The sequence below is a fragment of the Dasypus novemcinctus genome, chromosome 5 (assembly GCF_030445035.2).
Source record: "Dasypus novemcinctus isolate mDasNov1 chromosome 5, mDasNov1.1.hap2, whole genome shotgun sequence".
NCBI classification, from domain to species: domain Eukaryota; kingdom Metazoa; phylum Chordata; class Mammalia; order Cingulata; family Dasypodidae; genus Dasypus; species Dasypus novemcinctus.
Window position 1 is genome coordinate 103,233,903 of NC_080677.1, and position 20,742 is coordinate 103,254,644.

Here is a 20,742-nt window from a genome sequence, read left to right on the forward strand (position 1 = left end):
CTTAATTATCTTTTTTTTATAAAGGATTTTTTAAAATTTATTTCTCCCTCCTTCCACGCCCCCCAGTTGTCTGCTCTCTGTGTCCATTTGCTGTGTGTTCTTCTGTAACCGCTTCTATCTTTATCAGCAGCACTAGGAATCTGTTTCTTTTTGTTGCGTCATCTTGTTGCGTCAGCTCTCCATGTGTGCTGCCCCATTCTTGGGCAGGCTGCACTTTCTTTCGTGCTGGGCGGCTCTCCTTAGAGGGCACACTCCTTGCGCGTGGGACTCCCCTACGCGGGGGACACTCCTGCATGGCACGGCACTCCCTGCGCGCATCAGCACTGCACATGGGCCAGATCCACATGGGTCAAGGAGGCACAGGGTTTGAACCTCAGACCTCCCATGTGGTAGGCAGAAGCCCTATCCATTGGGCCAAGTCCACTTCCCTAATTATCTTTCCATAAGTGAATCTTCTCCCACTACATACTGAAACTTACATTCTCATGTTCATTCACATTTCTTTTCTCTCAACGTCAGCATTCTGAAGAACATCTTACTAAAACAAATGACATGATTTAAAGTCTTCCGTGAATATTAATTATTGTAACTATGCTAAAGTAAATTCCTGCTTTCATGGTCAAGAATAATAAAATAATAATAACATATTATTAGAAAAATGATAGCAGGCCTTTACTGGAATTGTCCACTAACAAAAGTGCCTCATCATAACAGACAAATTATACAGGGACTTGTTTAGAGCTATTGACTCCTCCCTAAGTGGCCTCAAGCATCTATGATTTTGCATTCAGGAGCTTTTTCCACCTCAGTATCCCTCCCTGATAAGGCTATCAGATAACACTTCTTTTACAGTGTACTTGCGTCTAGAACACCACTGTGCCATGTCAACTAGATTAAGACACAACCAAAATTTAGAAATTGTATCTAAAATCACTCTAGTCACATGAACAGTACTATGAGCTTTATGTATGGCAGCTGCTTTACTTCCTCAATTATAAATTGAGATTGTAAGATATACCACTGACTTAATAACAACTTTTCACAGGGAAAAAAAAAATCACTGCACCAATCTTCCTTTTCTTTGTTCAAAGTATAAAATAAAAAATTATAACAAGTGATTTACCGCAACCTCACAGAAATTTTAAGAAACAGATAAAATTTGGGTTTGACAATGAAAGCACAAAATCCTTGTAGAAGAAAAAAAGTAGGTGTTCAGACAGGTCCCTTAAAATGGATCTTTGATTTAGACTCTAAAGACAGATTTTGGAAAAACAGCTCCATTTATCAAGTCCACTGAATTATTTGTAAATCATCACATAAACCTTCACTTAACATTTGATTGAATTAAGATCTGGAGAAATTCAATGGTTACTCAAGGTCCAATAATTAACTGTAGGAAATGGAGGGATTGAAGTCAAACTCCTGAGTTCAGGTCAAGATGTCATTTCTCTAGCCTGTTCTTCCTCACTGGGGCACTCTCTAGTTAATCACAATAAGATGATGATGATAATAAAAATTGTTGCCATGTACTGAGCTCCTATGTCATGCAAGTATTAGAATATACTTCACTATACTCCTGAAAAATCCTGACAGATTGCATGTGTTATTATTTTCATTTTAAAGAATAAAAAACAAAAACAAAAGCTGAAGCTAAAAGGAATTAAAGGTTCTGCTTAAGGTCACACCTGCTGGTAAACTGACAACCGATGATTGGCTCTTGACACTATTTCAAGCTATGCATTGTGTACAATCAGTATACTCTCATGTACCTCAGCACTAAATATTAAATACAACTGCTGATAAGAAAATGCCCAGGACTCTTAACTCTGCCATTAAACAACAATATGACCTTAAGCTTTTCATTTAATTTCAAATACAACCCCAGAATTCATTGTTACATCCAGTAGTATCTCCTTAAGATAAACAGGACAGACCCAAACTAACACAAAACTCAAGCACCAAAATTATAAAATCTAAGGGGAAGTCTGATAAGTGCTTTGAAGCTGAGTTTATACAATTCAAAGGGAATTTAGAAAACTGACTCTAAGTCTCCAGTCTTGACTCTTCATCAGGTGAGTGAATACACTTGAGCTTACCTGATGTGCTTACCTACATAAACCTGATACAGGTACATAAACCAAGCCAAAAACAACAAAGAAACAATAAGCAATCAAATGATGTCAAAGCCAGAGCCTTTTATACTAGTATTCAAAATGTTTAGCTAAAACTTGCAACTGGAAAAGATAGCCACACATGTATTGGTCACAAAATGCCCATCCTGTAAATTCAAAACCATTCACTACCATCACCACCACCTCAAACAGACTCTTCTCATCCACCTTCCTCCTGGTGTTAGACACTCTGACTACCTTGCTATGTCTGGAATATGCACTCGTATTTCAGAACCTTTGTATTTGCTAATCCCTAGTCTAGAACACTCTTATTTCAAATATTTGACACGATCACTTCATCACTTCTTTCAAGTCTCTGCTCAAATGTCTCTTTATTAAAGTCTTTCATTCACCACAAGATAAAAATATACATTCCATACCCTCCTCATCCTCTCACCTTATCTCTTCCACTGCTTTATTCTCTTTATAGCACTATTTGAACAATTATCTGTCTACCTGTCTGTTTCTTTTCATCTTTCTTCACTAGAAAGTAAGTTGTATGAGGATGGGAACTTTTTTTGGAAAAAAGCCTGCTCATAAGTGTTCAACAAATGTGAATGAATCCATTCTGATTCTCTAGATTCCACTAGAAAACATAGATGCACTCAGGAGTAATATTTAAAATACAAAAGACTACTAAGGTAAACTGCAGAGGCTCTAGTAGCTCCTTCAAAGCCAGTAGATGGCCACAGCCCCAGAGGATGGTACAACATGAGTATTTACCTACCAGAGTGCCAAAACCACCATCAGAGGCATGCGATTGTCCCTCCACACCAGGAAGGAAGGTAGGGATGGGAGAAGGAGTAGCAGGTCATAGAAACTCGGGGCTGGAATGGTTAGGAAGTCCTGGGGGACTGCAAACAGCTATTTATCATTGTGTACAGAATTATAATGATATAATAATAACCACTTTGGTCATATACTTGTGCAGATGTAGACTGGTTGAATACTAGTCATGGAAGATTCCTTACTTCTAGCACTATTACAATTATTTAAGTAATTCATCTAACTGGCCAAATGCCATAAAATCTACTCACCAATTACTAGATACTTTATCTCTAGAATTTTATTAGCTGATAAATAAGAAAAAAAATTATACGGACTGCAAGGTGATATTCAATCTTACCTTTTTAAGAGAAGTTAAGAAGTAAAAATATTCTCATCTAAGAAAATCAGGTCTCAAGTATTACCAGAAATGTCTACAAAGTCCACATACATGTGCTTATACGATTACAACAGCAGCAACAAAAAAGGATTTTGTGATTAAAGCTGACTTTGAACATTTTAGAACAACTTTTATTTTTCACTACATCAGCAATCTGCCAAATTGTTTTTCTAAATAATCTAGGATATAGAATTTAACTTGCTTTTTCAAAAAATAAAAATCTTGAGATGAGAAAGTATTTCAGAATATACTAAAAAAGCTTTTCTTCCCCAAAGTTGGAGAGTTTAATTTCCTATACAGTGTACTTCATAGTATCAAACAATCACCCATGACCAGCTGTTTTTACTCAAATATTTAATGTAGAAAAAAGTAGGAAAACTAATGTTCCACATTTAGACATTCAAATTCTAATTTAGGAAACAGATGTTCTTAGAGATTTACATGATCCAGATAGTCTCAAAGGGCCTACAACTAGCCCCCCGACACACATACACAAAAAACTAATCAATTCCATGCCAATTTTACCAATGCTTTAGTTTTGGTCTTTATAGATTCAGGATAACCCTTGAATATCTGTAACACCTCCATTCTGATTTCCCTTTCCTAGTTTCACCCTGATCCAAGAAAAAAAACCCAGAAAAATAATTTCATGGATAAATTGGAACAGACTGGATATATGATTATATGAAGAAATTATTGTTAAATTCTTTTCGATATAATAATAGAATTGTTTGTCTAAATAGAAAAATACATATAGATGACATAGATGTATGTTGCATGTATATATACACACATACACTGATTGGATATGTTATGCTATCAAGAAATTGAAGTTAATATTTAGGTTGTACAATGGTACTGTGGTATGTATGCATTTATGTACATATACACATTCACATACATGTATGTGTGTGTATACATACACATACAATTTTAGAAGCCCTTCACTTTTACATCCTGAATTTTTATGGTGTAAATTATGTAGTTCCTGGTAACTGCTTCAAAATAATCTGTGGTGATGAAATAAGAGAGACTATATGTTGATCACTGTTGAAATTAGGCGACAGATATATGGAAATTAATTATGTAAATCTTACAACTTCTATATATATTTGGAATTTTCCATAACAAAAGTTTTAAAACTAGTAAACAAAATGTTCAGCTGATAAAGTTGCCCACTGTTTGATATTTTTCCCAAATCCTCTGGGCAGTTTCACAGTTTACTGAGACTATTATAGTTCTATTATAGTTAGCTCCATTAAATTATTTCCCATTAGGCTAGAGATGGTGAGCTCCATAAGGTCAAGCACTATGTCTTACTTGTTTTGGTTTTTCTAGAGCCTAGCATCATGTCTAACAAAATATCAGTCCTTATTAAAGGCTTGCTGAATCTAAATGAATATAAGAGGAAAGAGAGACATGGTACAATCTCATTTGACAGTGTGATTTTGCAGAAACCAGATTTTTTTCCATGTCATTTACTTGTTAGAAACAACCATTAATCAAAGAAGATTGAAACCATATTTCTAATATTCTTACAACAACACTGTTTTAGAAGAACTAACAACTTATTTAGAGACTTCCTGCTGACTCAAAAATATATTTAATAGCTTCATGCTTGGAGATCAGATATTTCCAAATCTGGTTTTGCAAATAGCTAGGGGATCTCCAAATAATGTCAAAGGTGCCATAGGATTCTTAAGAGAAAATTAATTCTTAGTTATTTGAATATATACATATAGGAAAAAAAAACCTGGAAGCTCCTATACCAAACAATGATTAATCTCTGAGGAGGTGTTGTCTAATAGAATATGGACTAGCCACAAGTGACTATTTAGTTAAAATTAAATAAAAATTTAAAATTTGCTTTCTCAGTCACATTAAACACATTTTAAGTGTTCAATAGTCACATATGACTAGTTACCATCATACTGGACACTGCATGTAAAGAACTTTTCCATCATTGCAAAAAGTTCAGAAAGTTGAATTGGATGCTGCTGCTCCAAAGGACTAAGATCACATGGGACTTTCATTTTCCATTACATATCTGTATTCTCCAATAGTGCATAGCAAACATACATTTTTTAAAACTGCATGAAAATATTACAAGCATACAGAGTTATAGCTCAAATTATTTTCTAGTTAGAAATAATTGTTTTTAATAGTAAGAAAGAAATGTATTTATCTTTAAGAAATTCTACAGAATACTAAAACTTGAAGTGAGAGGAAAAAAATGTGCCCTTTTTTATGTTAATGGCACAGTTGTACTGACCTCTTAGGACTGTTGCAATTTTAAATATTTCATTTAATGATCATTTTTAATGTACTTGCATGTATATATTAAAAAATGGTCTATAAGATGACTACACCATCATCATCAGTAAAACTATACTTCCAAAACAGTAAAGTAATAAAATAGTACTTTACCCCGTGATAGAAAACTTTCGCACAGTCCTTTGCTAGCTTTCCAAAAAATAATACATTGATAGTGTTGAACTCTGTATCTGAATTTTCTTTTTCTATAAAGAAACACACAGAAAAAAAAACTATGCAATTTTAGACACACAAGAGAATTGATGACAATTCTAAAAACTGCAGTTACTTCAAAATGTAATTATGAATAATTAAAATGTTTATAATCCACTTTAGGTTTCCTTTAAATTTTAAGTATTACAATAATAATGCACAGTATGCTACTAGGCACTCAAATCAAAATTGTAACAAGTTCTAACTAGAATATATATTATATAAATTTTTGTAAATGTAACATTAGCATCACATAATGACCAACTTATACTAATTCTTCTTCCGTTTATAACCAAAAGAAATTATATAAAGTCTTATATACTCAATTTAAAAGTGCATAAAAGATCATCCCCAAAATGTTTCATTTTTATTGAACTTCAATTTTATTAATCTACAGTTACCAGTGCAGAGTCTCCCAGATTTTTCCATTCCCTATTTTCCCAGTAATTTTCACTGTCAAAATCACAGATAGTTGGGTCTTTAACAATACACAATGGGCTCCTTTGCGCCTCCTTATATGGAAGACCACACTTGTCTAGAAAAAAAATCTTAATAAATGCGTAGTTTAGAAAGAAATTTCACTGACAATTAACAAATACTGTCAAATTTAATAGTCTAGATTTTGCATATAATTTTTATCCTAATTTAATGACAAATTTCAAATTTCAGCACTGTGACATTTGAGTCTCTCTAATGAAATCTGAAAGAATAAGTAAAAAAATCTGTAATATAATGGGTCAGATAAATGACAAAATCATTTAAAATATAATTCAATTTTGAAACCAGATTTATCCAAATATCTATCACAAAATGAAGTAGGATAGAATAACTAAATCAGCTGAAGTATGTTAAGTAAAACGAAATGGCCACCTGGATTGGACACTGCTGGGAGAGGCTCCTTCCCTTGAAAGGATTTTTCAGAAGAAAAAAGCAATTGATCTGCAGGACCTTTGTGAAAAAATGGAACTGAACCCCCCTAACAAAGCTGCAGATAAGCAACAACTGGTGATAAAGCAATTTTGGTCCTGCAAGGGCAGCGTATCAGAATAAGCAGATAATCAAGAATATCTACTCCCCACTTTGTAGGATCTACCCCTCCCCCCAGGTAAAGTGGAAACTTTATGTATGGCAGCTACTTTAAGTCCTTAATTCTAAAGTGAGATCGTAAGATATACCACTGACTTAGTAACACCTTTTCACAAGAAAAAAAAAAATCACTGCACCAACCTTCCTTTTCTTTGTTCAAAGTATAAAATTAAAAATTATAACTTTTATTTTATAAAAATAGAGAGTGGTTGGAAATATACAAAGCAAAAATTACAAATGGAACTAACTACAGATCCTAGTTACATTAAAAGGATATTAAAGACTTATTATGCACAACTTTATGCCACACATATTCAACAATTTACATGAAATGGATCAATTCCTTTTAGAAACACAAACTACCAGAGCTAACTCAATAAAAAAATAGGTAACCTGAATACACCTGTATCAATTAATGATATCGAACTTAGAAATATTCATATTAAATGTTCACATTAAAAAATGTTCCACAAAGAAACCCCAGGTATAGCTTGGCCTCACTGGTGAATTATAAAGACTGAAGGAAGAAATAACAATTTTATACAAATTTTCCCAGAAAATAGGAACACTTAACAACTCAATTTATGAGGACAGCATAACTCACACCAAAACCTAAGACATTACAGGAAAAAAAAGCTTCAGACCAACAGGCTTCATAAATAGAGATGCAAAAATTTTTAACAAATGGAATCCAGCAATATATAAAAAGGATATGTTGAGACTGTTTATCTCAGGAATGCAAGACTGGTTTAACATTCCAAAATTAAGGGATGCAAATTATCAGCAGACTGTGATAGTTTGTTTTGTGGACCCCCAGAAAACTGTTCTTAAATTGGTCCCTTTCTGTGGGTATGAACTTATTGTAGGGGAGGACCCTTTGATCTGACTATACTACATTCTGTTAAGCCCATTTGATTAGATTACTGCAGAAAGGCAAAACCCAGGGTGGCTCTTAATCCTTTTCCAGGAATCCTTTATAAACAGGATGAACTACAAAGATGTATAGCTGCAGAAACAGAAAGAAACTCCTGAATCTGAGAGAGAAAAAGACCAAAAAGTCAGAAGTTGAAATCAATGGAACCAGGGAACGAAGAAGCCAGAAGGTGAATCAACAAAAAGCAGATGCCTCCATGTGCTGGTTTTAAGGAAAAAGTATAGCCTGAAGGAGCCTTGCTTTGGACATTTTCATAACTTCAGAACTGTAACCTTTTAAGTTAATAAATTCACATTGTAAAAGCCAATCCATTTCCAGCATATTGCCTTGGCAACCTTTAGTCTTAAAACATAGACTAAAATAGAGAAACCAGAGGATCATCACTAGAGACAAAGCATATAACAAAATCCAATACCCACACATAGTAAAAATTGTCATAAAACTAGGAATTGAAGGTAACTTACTCAATTTGACAACGGTATCTTTGAAAAACTTACAGCTAGAGTCCTGCTTGCTGGTGGAAGACCTAATGCAACAGAACAAGGAAAGGAAGCCTTGCTCTCACAGCTATTCAATATAGTACTAGAAGTCTTTCCAATGAAGTTAATAAAGAAAAAGAGAGAAAGCAAGAAGTAAAACCATCTTAATTCACAGATGACATAATGGTCTATGCAGAAAATCTTAAGGAATCTACAAAATCTAATTGAACTAATAAGAGGAGAGTTAAGAAAGGAAACAAGACACAAATTAAACATATGAAAATTAATTGTATTTCTATATTCCAGCAGCCAACAACTAGAAATCGGAACCAAAAATAAATATATATCATTTCCTCTATCACCAAAAAGCATGAAATGCTTCAGAAAAAATTAACAATATATGTGTAAGATCTATACACTGAAAACTATAAAACACTACTGAAATTAAATAATGGGGAGTTATATCAAGCTTGTGGATAAGAAAATGGAATATTATTAAAATGTCAATTCTCCCTAATTTACTTACCAAGTCAATGCAACAGCAATCAAATTCCATTTGGTTGTTGCTGATATATAAAAATACAACTCATTTTTGTATACTGGCCTTTTATCTAGCAACCTCACTAGTTTATTTATTAAATCTTACATTTCTTCCATAGATTGTTTTAGATATTTTCATGCTAGCTACTGATAATAGCAGTTCCATTAATTCTTTTCTGAGCCTTATGTATTTTATTTGTCTTTACTTATTTAAGTACTAGGACTCCCATAAAATATTGAGTACAAGTATTCCAGATCTCAGTGGAGGAAATTTCAATACTGTATCATCAAGTTTGACATTAGCTGTAGGGTTTTTGAACTCACTATCAAATTAAGGAAGTTTCCCTATATTCCTACTATCTTCACCAAGTTCATGAACTGGTGTTTAATTCAACTACACACCCACTGAAATAACAGAAATTTTTAAAAATGAAAAATATGAAGTGTTGATGACAATGTAGAACAACCTGAACTCTCATAAACTGCGGTGGGAATATAAACTGTTACAATCACTTTGGGAAACATCAGTCAAAATCTACTAAAGGTGAAAACAGGTATATCCTGACACAGCAATTATACTACTAGGCATTTCTGCTCAACAGAAATGAGTACACAAATTAACTAAAATATGTATGACTATGTTCACAGATCTGCTATTCAGTATAGTTAAAAACATAAAAATTAACAATCTGCCATCAACAGAATAGATAAAATAGATATTTAAATTGTAATATATTCACACAGAACAATGAAAAAAATGTATAAAATATACTAGTATGGATCAAACTCACAAACAAAATGTTGAGTGAAAGAAGTCTGACACAATAGAGATCATATTATGTAATTCAATTTATATATAAATTTCAAAAATAAACTAATCTACAGTACTATAAGTAAGAAGAGTGGTAACTCAGAGTACAGTAACTAGAAAAGGGTTATAAGGGGAGCTTCTGAATGCTGATAATATTCTTTTCTTGCTTTGGATGCTAATCACAAATGTTATGTTGTCTCTGTAAAATCAACAAGTACTACTGATCTGTGCATTTTTCTATATGTTTTACATATGTATGAATGTTAAAATAAATTCAGTGACTCCAAGAATGTACCCTGATTGGCAGAAATTAGCCATTATCACCAGAATTTAATTAGTATCTTGTTATATTCTATTCATGTGTCATTTTTTTTCTTAATGAATGACTTCTCTACCTGAAAAGATCATACACCCATATACTAGAGTTCCAAAATTGTGTTTCTATTTACTTAATCTATGGTGGCCCTGACTGATGTGTCATTTAATAATCATTTATCAAGTTTTTGCTATGTGCAAGACACCAATCACTGGAAATGCAAGAAGTAGGGAAAAAAAAAGTCCAACATCCCTATCCTGAAGTAGCTCCGTTTTTGGCATATACCTGGTACTTGACAGATGTAGTTATATTAGATTTTCTCAGAAAATAAATTTATTTCTACAACCCCTCTTCATTCTCTATCACCTTAACCTGCTTTATTTTTCTTCCAACTACTTATTTCTACCTAACATTACTTTTTGAATTATTTATTGAATTTCTTTATTCCCCTAAAATGTAAACTCCATGAGGCAAGGGACTTTGTTTTGGTCACAGTTGAAGCTCCAGCATCTAGAACAGTGACTGGTGTATACTTTATTTTCAAAAGTTGCAGAATGCTATAGTTCAGCATGTGCTTCCCATTCAGTACTCAAGATCATCCTTCAAACCAGTTTTTCCAAGATTTCCAAGAAGTTCTTCCTGGCTTACCAGGATTATTTGAGATTTATGTAGGAGAGGGAATTATCTCAAAGAACTGCACCTAAGTAAAAAATAGTATATTGAAAGCAGAGTTTTAAAAAGGTTAAGTTAGCTAAGATGTATGGGCCACATCAGTGAAACTAGAAATTGGAAGAACACTTAGCTACTGCAGTAGTCCAGATATGAGGTTAAAGGGATCTGAACTAAAAAGAAGCACTGGGGGAAAGGAGAAAAAAGGTATTAAAAAAAAAAATTTTTTTCTGTGAAGAATAACTTTTCATTCTATAGATTTTTGTACTACTATAAATATATTATCTATTAAGATTATGTATAAATGTATACACACATTTTTTAAGTTGCCCATTTTTAGATTACAGGCAAGAAGCTATGCAAAAATAGTCTGCTTATGATAATATACCTTGTAGGCCAATCTTCAAAAAAACTGTTCCATTTCCACGGTGAGTCAAAGGAGATGTAAGTGAAAGTATTCCCTGAAATGAGAGAAAAACCATTATACAAAAGAAGCAAAAGGGTTTATTATAACACCAGGTCATAAGTAAAATTTAAAACACTTTTTTAAACAGCAACAGTTTTATGTTTCAAGAAGTCCAAGCACTATATTCAAGTAACTACTTTTAAGATGAAATATAGCTGAATTTTATTTCTTCCAGAGAAAAATCAACTGTCCCCAGCCTCATTTTAACCTGTAATATTATTCTCTACTAAGGAAAAACTATAATAAAGAGTTTGTTTTTGGAAAGGAATAAAAATTTATTCAAGCGTACAAAAAGATGATCTCATAAATAAGGAGAGTCTATACACATCAATGGATTAAGACACAAGTCCATTTTAGTCTTTGCTCTCCTTCTGTCAGTAGGCAGTTACGTCAGCTTAAAATGAGTTATTTAATCAAAGACTAAAATAAAATTATTTAATCTGGAGAGTTCCCTATGATTTCTTCTGGCTCCAAAATGTAATGATTCTCTGAAGTATATTACTGGGCACTTTGAAAACTTCCCATACAGAAATCTAATGTATTAACTTAATAAATTTGAAAAGTAAATCCTATAGTACATAACTCCCACACTAATATTCCAGATTTTGATACAGCCAACAAAAACAAAAAATCTATGTTCATATATCAAATCTGCTTGTAGTTAGGAATCAGAAAAAAAGTAATAATATGACTATTAACACATAATCATTCATAGTTAAAAATAGCTCTATTAAAAAGGTAGGAAGATGGAAAGAGAATCACTTACACACTTAATGATAACAAAAAGTTAGACAAGCTTCACATTTGAAAACTTTTCTTGACCCACCAGAAAGGGGAAGGGAAAGATCGCTGAAAAGGCCCCACCCACAAGACCCAGGGACCTACAGCCTGATTGATTGATTGATGCTTACTCAGAACAACAAGGAACAGTCCCCTATCACCACTAAAAAGCAAAATGGTCTGCTACTGGGAAGCAACCAGAACAAAGAGAAAGAAACCAAAGAGCAACGATGAGAGAGAGACCCTATCCAGAACAAATCACAAAGGGAAGAACTAAAGGGCAAAAAAGACATGGAAAAAACTTCTGGTCAACCAGACCCTATATCCTAAACACAATATAGCTCCAGATGAATGTGAATCCAAAATGCAGCTCAGCCCCTAGTTAGATTAACTCAAAGTGTCACACTAGCAGAAAGAAGACCTGCACATTTCCTAAAAACAAAAACCATTACTTTGGTTTCCACTGTCCTAAACAAGATGTACAGCTTTCACAACAAACTATGAGGTATACAGAACGAAGCAAGAAAACTCACTGTCAAGACACAAAGCAGGGCAACGGAAGTGGCTCAACCAACTGGGCTTCCATCTACCTTATAGGAGGTCCAGGGTTTGATGCCCAGGGCCTCCTGGTGAGGGCAACCTGGCCCAAGTGGAGTGCCGGCCCATGCTGGAATGCCACCCTCCCAGGAGCGGCCCCCTGCGTGGGAATGCCGCCCAGCACAGGAAAGCTGCCCTGCACAGGAGTGCCGGCTGACACTGAGAGCTGGTGTAGCAAGATGACGCAATAAGAGACACAGAGGAGAAAAAATAAAAAGATGTAGCAGAACGGGAAACTTAGGTGGCACAAGAAGAGTAATCATCTCTCTCCCACTCTAGAAGATCCCAGGATCAGTTCCTGGAGCCACCTAATAAGAATACAAGCAGACACAGAAGAACACACAGTGAATGGACACAGAGCGCAGAAAACAGGGGGAATGGGGGGAGGGGAGAAATAAATAAAATAAATCTTTGGGGAAAAAAAAAAACACAAAGCAATCAAGAGACCGACAATCAGATTAAATTAGATTAAGTTAAACTCAAAGTGGGTGCTTTTGGTCTTCTCACACCTGACCCAACTGGAAAAAAAGTCAAGAAGAGATGAAAGTAAGGAATGACCAAAAAAAAATGTGAAGTGATAGTTATTGGAATGGGACATACTGATTTTTTAACAGTGAGCAAAAAAACCCAGAAAACTAGGGAGGGATCCCCAGCACTGGGGAGAAAACACCTTAGATTACAGTGGTATAGGGGAGGGGAGGCATTATTGATCTTTGTCTTTCAAAAATGACCCAGGAGCCTTCCCCTCTTCACAAAGTAGAATACATTGGTACTGGGGGAGAGTGTGAACTACAGGGTAAACTATTATCTGTGTGGTATAGCAGAGCTCCAAAATGTGTTCACCGAGAGTGATTAGTGAGCCACAATGATGGAGGAGGTTGTTGGTGTGGGAGGAGTGGGGGGTGGGGTGGGAGGTATACGGGAAACTCTTTTATTTTTTAACGTAACTTTTTTTTGTGATGTATGTATTTTCAAAAAAATACAATTTACAAAAATGACGGGGTGGGGTATATGGAACCTCATGTTTTTTAATGTAACGTTTTTTGTGATCTATTAAGTTTAATAAAAAAAAGTGTAAAAAAAATAAACCACTAGTGGAGTGTTAAAAAAAATAAAACGCACTGGTGCTGACGTCACAAGTACTGCAAGCTTTGTAAGTAAACTAACTGTTGATAGACCTATATAAGACATAAAATGGCAGGGAATAGCCCAACTCCTATACCTTCTGTGCAGAACACCTCCAATGTCCTCCACAACTTTAAGGCGAATGAATTGGACATGCAGGATAGATTTCACTAACTGACCTTAAGCAGTTGCCTTTGAAAACAAGGATAAAATGAACTACTGATATTGAAATGGGGGGTGAGAAGGATAACTGGAGGAAACTACTAGGGACAGTGCGAAGCTGTGCTGCCTGAACTGTCATTCCCAGAGGGGCCCTCAACAACAGTAAACTCTGGTTCCAGATTACAAGTATTCTCAAGATTGTGTTTCTTGTGGAAAAGGCAGAAATTAACCACAAAAACAATGATATTTACAAGTAGGAATAGCTACAAGGGACATCCAGATGTTTAAGAAAACATCCTTAGTAACAGTCAGGCAGGCCTCAGATACATATTATGTGGGCAGTTTAACCCCCAGGAGAGTTACTTCATTAGAAAGGTAGTATGAAATTTGTCCCAGTCTTTAACTGAGGTAATCAATGATACAATCTCAGTCCCAAAGGCATTCATTTCAGCTTCAAATCACTAGTCAGAGTTGTAATAGAAAAGAGAATTTGCCAAAGATTTGCTACTTGCAGGCCAAGGAGAAATCTGTGCAGGTTAATAATACCCTGCTGTACTTGGATTAATGTTTCAGGCTGGGTGGAAAAAGCCAATAAAAAACCCTACAGAGAAAGTCACCTGGCTTTCCAAGGTATATTCTGAAGGCTAATGGGATTTATTCAGATGGCTAAATTCAGGACCACTAAGCGGCATGCCTGAGATTAATACTCCAAGTCTCATCCTGCTACATGGAGCCCTGCTAAACACAGTCTTGTTAAAAAACACACAGGATTGTGGGAAGATGGCTCTTACAAAAACAATGGAGAAAGAGCCAAAATCTGCCCAAGGCACCTGCTTTGGGGGTTAGGAAAAAAGGACAGTGCTACACAAATTCCAAGAGGGTGAGGGACAGAGAGACAAAGAATCTGAAACAACAGACATGAGTTACCAAGGCTCCCCTCCCCAATGCCATGATATTAAGCTGGAGTAAAACCCCTGAGAGGGGAACAGACATCTTCCTCCCTGACAGCTGTTTCAAGGGAAAAAGGAGTAAAACTCCTGAGAGGGGAACAGACATCTTCCTCCCTGTCAGCTGTTTCAAGGGAAAAAGGAGGGGAATCAGAGGGTTTTACTTGAGTGAATTAGTGCAGCAGAGCCTATTTTGACTCACCACTAAGGACATTAAACACAGGAACACAGGAAAGCCGAGACTGAAACACCTCCATGGAAAGGTGTGCCAATGAGTGCCACATGCTGGACAGTCTGGAAATTCCAAGGACAAAAACTAGTTTGTGTTCCCTCTGTGTCTTTTTAAAAAATTTTTTAAAGTGTAAAAAAATATTAGAGGCACATAAGGGAAGATTTGACCTGCTCAAAGACAAAATCAGTGATTCAGAAGAAAACATCTGTATTAGAAAAGACAAGAGAACAGAAAGAGGAGAGTAGAAAAAAATGAAACAGTCTCAGAGAACTGAATGAGAACACAAAACACACAAACATTTGCATTACCAGTGTCCCAGAAGAAAAGAATGGGAAAGGGGCAGAAAGAATATTTGAGGAAATAATGACCAAAAACTTCCCAAACCTTATAAAAAACATAAATATCAATATCCAAGAAGGACATTGCACCCCAAACACAATAAATCTGAATGGACCTACCCTGAGACACCTACTATTCAGAATGACAAATATCAGAGATAAAGAGAGGATTGTGAAAGCAGCAAGAGATAAGCAATGCATCACATACAAGGGAAACTCAATAAAAGTGATGACCTCTCATCAGAAACCATGGAGGAGAGAAGAAAGTGATATGATGTATTTAAGGTACTCATGCTTCAGCATCAGGATATACATTCTTTTCAAGTATTCATGGATCCTTCTCCAAGACAGACCAAATGGTGGATCATAAGACAAGACTCAATAAATTTTAAAAGACTGAAATTATACAAAACACTTTCTCAGATCATAAAAGGAATGAATCTGAAAATCAGTAGTGGATAAGAAAAGGGAAAATTCATAACTATATCGAGATTAAACAACACTCTTAAATAATCAGTGGGTCAAAGAAGAAACTGCAAGAGAATTCAGCAAATATCTTGAGAGAAACGAAAATGAGAATGCAGCATATCAACACCTATGGGACACTGCAAACGCAGTGATGAGAAGGAAATTCATAGCCCCCAATATTACATTGAAAAAAAAGAGCTAAAGAAAGAGCTAAAATTGAAAAAAGAGCTAAAGAAAGAGCTAAAATTGAAGACATAACTGCACACCTGGAGGAACTAGAAAAATAGCAAGCTAATCCCAAACTAAGCCGAAGAAAAGAAATAAATAAAGATCAGAGCAGAAATAAATGAAATCAAGAACAACAACAACAAAAAACAGAGAGAATAACAAAACCAAAAGTTGGTTCTTTGAGCAGATAACAAAACTGACAAACTCTTAACTAGACTGATAGAAAAAAGTGAAAACAAAAATAAATAAAAAGAGAACACTGCCATTGACAATGCAGAAATAAGAGATCACATGAGGATACTATGAAAACTGTATGCCAAAAAAACTAGACAATGTAGAGGAGATTCCTAGAAACACACTAACTACCTACACTGACCCTGGAAGATACAGAAGATCTCAACAAATCAATCATAAGTGAAGAGATTGAAACAGTCATAAAAAATCTCTTAAAGATGAAAAGCCCAGGACCAGAAGCTAAAACACGAGGAAAAACATCCTTCAAAAATAAAGATGAAATAAAGTAATTTTCAAATGAATGAAAGCTAAGTGAATTCATCTTTACCTTAATTGTACTACAAAATATGCTAACCTCTGTTTTTCAAGATGAAGGAAAATTATACCAATGGAAACATGAGTATACAGGTATAAATGAAGAACATCCAAAATGGTAAAAATACCAGTAAAGATAAAAGCAGATTTTTCCCTCTTCTCTTAATTAAAACAAAATAGATCCAAGTCAAAGTTACGAGAGATAAAGAGGAACATTCCATAATGGTAAAAGGATCAGTTCATCAAGAAGATATAACATCCTAAATATGTATGTACTTAATAAGAGATTCAAAATATGTGACTACTGACCTAACTAAAGGAATAGACAAATCAGCATCATTTGGAATTAATCCTCTCTCAGTATCTGACTGAACAAGTGAAGAAAATCAAACAGATACAGAAGTTCCGAACAGCATCATCATGAAACATTACAGAATTGAAATTTACAAACTACCCCTGAAAAATGCGAACTACACATCCTTTTCAAGTGCACACAGAATGTTCAGGAATGCAGACTATAAGCAAACCTATTAAATAAGGCTCAAATTTTAAAAACTGAAATTTTGCTAAATTTAATTACCAATCAATAACAATAACTATTTAGACATATCCTCATTCTCTCTAAAGTTAACTCCTTCAACCTAGGATTCCTTTCAACTGCCACCTTTCTTCTCCATTCCTTCACAAAATTTTTATTATAAAAGGAAAGATTTGGTTAGAATTAAAAGAAATCAAACCAAATTACAAATTTTAAAAGGTGAAAAATATAAATAATTTAAAAACCCAGAATGACATAATCTGTTATTAACTCCCTGATATGTCTCTTTAATACAGTTTTCTTCATTTTTTGACTATATACTCTTTGATCATCTTTTCAACTATTTTATAATGGTTTTTATAGAGAATACAGAGATAATTCAATGATTCCTATGGCATAGTGGTTTAAAATTTCTTTTTTGTTATTTGTAGTTTACAATTTTATTCAATTTCACCACTCATTACTGGTAATGTGATGAAAATTTTTCAGAATGTTGTCAAGTATGAGAAAATTTCTATTAAGTATCTTACATACATATGCTGTAAGATTTGTTAATAATTCTCCTCAGACCAGCTTCGGGATCCATACATTTCAATACCTGTTTTTCTTCCACTAACTCCTCACTGCCCATGCTAGGTGCCACAAGACACATTCACACCCTAATACATCTTCTGGCTTCATACCTTTGTGCCAGGCTGCCCAGCGATCTGGAGGGTTCCTAGAAATCATTCCTCCACCAGGAGACCTAGCAATATCCTGACCACATGGAAGTTATTGTAAACCACATAAACCCTACCTAAATGTACTCTGTAAGTCAACTCCCCCTTAGCTAGATTCCAAAAATGTCAGTCACTTCCATTATCACTTGATATGAGGATTGTGATGGAGAGAAATTAAAAGCGGAAAGACAGCTGTCTTAACCACTTGAGGTTAAAAAGTCCTGCCTTTGTAAACTTTACAAATACACATGAATATGTAAACTCATTTCTAAGACCTCTACCAGGGCCTTAGAAGGGCCTGTGCAAGTGAAGTCTTTGAAGCTTGAGCTTCACTAATCACATAACCCTACCTCTGATCAGTGGGGTTATGATACATTATTTTCACCCTGAAAAAACTGACAGGCAAAGTGAATGTAACATCTAAAGGTACTGTTGTTGAAGTTATCATCATCTTTACTACAACAACAAGCATTTATCGAATACTTAGAATTCATTAAGTGAGCATTTTATATTTTTTCTCACACCATTTCTCTGAGGCAGATACTAATATAATTTCCCTTTTACAAATAACTTAAATCACAGAATGATTAAACCACTTTCCCAATCACACAGCTAATAATTGGCAGATCTGTAATTGGACTCAAGCTTTCTGATTTCAGGGCTCACACTTCTTTTCAGAATGCTACTGACCATAGGAGCAACCTTGTGATTGTGGCCTGTGATCTTAGGAGGACAGAGAGGGAAACAGAAGAATAGAAGATAAAAGGAAATGTAAATACACTATTAAAGTTGAATTAATTGCTTTTTATTTCTTACTGGTTTTGTTTAATTTGAGTGAAGCTACAGGTTATAAGAAAAAATAATGGGTTATGGAGTTGATTTTAGGTAGCCTAAAGCCTATCACTGCTACCCAAATGCAAAACTGAATCAGCTAGGATTGGAAAGCCTTCCATTCTCCCATTTCAGGGGTTATGATGCCCATGGTCAGATATCAAAATTTCTCAAACGTTACTTCCTACCTCCATTTTCTCACCTAATGTTCAATCCTTAAACCACTGAAAAGTAGAGTAGCTTCTTAGTGCTCCAATAAAACCAGTCTTGCCAAGTTATCAGTAACTTCTCAGTTGCTAAACACAACAGATGTTTTTCAGACCTTAGTTAGCTTGACCTTAGGTAAGCAGTACAGACAATAGGAGTCCGAGCACAACTCAACCAACCACTTACTAGCTATTTGACTCTGGATGAGTTACTGTTTTCCAACTATAAAATGGAAATAATAATACGTACCCATGGGTTGTTATGAGGTTTAAGAGATAGTATATCTCTTACAGATGGTAAGAAAGTGCCTACCAGATGGCAATCTATAGAAGAGTTACTGATATTACTTACTCCTTGAAATGTTCACCTTCTTAAGTGGACAAGACACCACTCCCTCCTGATTCTTCCTTCTCTCGGCCGTCTTACTCATACAACCTTCTTTCACTGACTTCTTAAACACACTTCTCATTCTATCGTTTGACTCAAATCTCTCTTAAGTGCGATCCTTAGAGTTCCAGACTCCCATATCTGTTTGCCTGTTGGATATTACCACCTAGATATCTCCAAAACCCCCTCAAACATGTCACATCCAATATTGAAATAATTTTTCTTCCTCAATATGCATTTCCAATTATCTTCTCCAAGCTGACCAGGAATTAGAAACATGGAAGTCTCCTGAACTCCTCTCCATCCCTTAGATCTAACTGGTCTCCAAGATCTGTTTCTCCTCCCTCTTTATCTTGTCAGTTCTGAAGGAGATTATCTAGATTTGAATTATCTAGCCACTACCACTTAGTACCTACATGACCCCAGACAAATTACTTAACCTTTCTAAAACACAAGGTCCTCATCTACAGATTAGGAATATTAACAGTACAGAACTCCTAGATCTTTGGGATGATAAATGAACATATGTAAAGCACTTGCAATACTACCTAGCACAATGAAAAAGCTCAATAAAGCCTCTTTTATAATTATTATAATTTATTACTATCTTTTATACCTGTTACCTTCCCATCATTCTCTTTGCCACTGGTTCAGATCAGCTTCAAACCTCACCTAGATTACTGCAACTGCCTCTTAACAAAACATATACTCCCTTTAATCTTACCCTTTCCAACACATTCTTCACCTAGAAGGCAGAGTAGTTCAGATCTCAAAGTGAATCAAATCTCTGTCTTAGAATCTTGTAAGGGGTACGACCTATAATTTTTAGAATAATATCCAAAGTCTTCAAAATACACTTAAAGACTGCTTTACCCAAAAGGAAGGTACAATCTCAGTAATCCTCTAAGTTTCGGTTCAACTTCCCTGACCCAACTTGTTAGAACAAAAAGGTCTCCCCTAAATGTTCACATAACACAGCGCTGATACCACATTTATTAATCAGAATTAGCGATTAGGCAATCTGTCAAATCCCACAAGAATGCAGTCACTTTTAGTTAAGCGACTGTATTTTTCATCTTTGTACCTTCCAAACTTATTCCAGTGTATCAGAAATGAATAAAGCTAAATGAATGCAAAATGATTAAGAATAATTTATCATCAAAATATTCAGTCTCAAAAGTCTGTTATGACACAAGAAATACTATTCCAAATATAGCTCCAATAAAAAAACTCAGCATTAAAAATTAGCATTCCTTTTAGAAGGAAAACGCATTCTATTCTAAGTTATGATAATTCTTACCTGGATATATTTCTTGCTATAATTACAACCTGGCTGAAGGGATCTGAAATCTATTTTGTGTAATTTACTTAGCCGCTGAACTTCAGGCACCCCATTGACTTCCTTTATTAATTCAAGTGGCATATCAGTTCTACTCCACAGTGCTGTCCAAAGCAAATTCCACTAAGAAGT

At 34.9% G+C, this 20,742-nt stretch overlaps 1 protein-coding gene across 4 annotated transcripts in view; it reads right to left on the bottom strand.

Moving 5' to 3' along the window:
• Positions 1–20,742, bottom strand: part of POT1 (protection of telomeres 1) — a 105,644-nt gene that overhangs the window by 83,744 nt on the left and 1,158 nt on the right. For 2 of the 4 annotated variants that reach the window (XM_004478252.4, XM_058297318.1), the window contains exons 2-3: positions 11,086–11,158; positions 5,764–5,855 (exon numbers count right to left, since the gene is read on the bottom strand). The gene's annotated coding sequence lies outside the window, so the exon portion shown is untranslated. The remainder of the gene's footprint in view (positions 1–5,763; positions 5,856–11,085; positions 11,159–20,742) is intronic. The other 2 variants (XM_058297314.2, XM_058297317.2) reach the window with 1 other exon arrangement.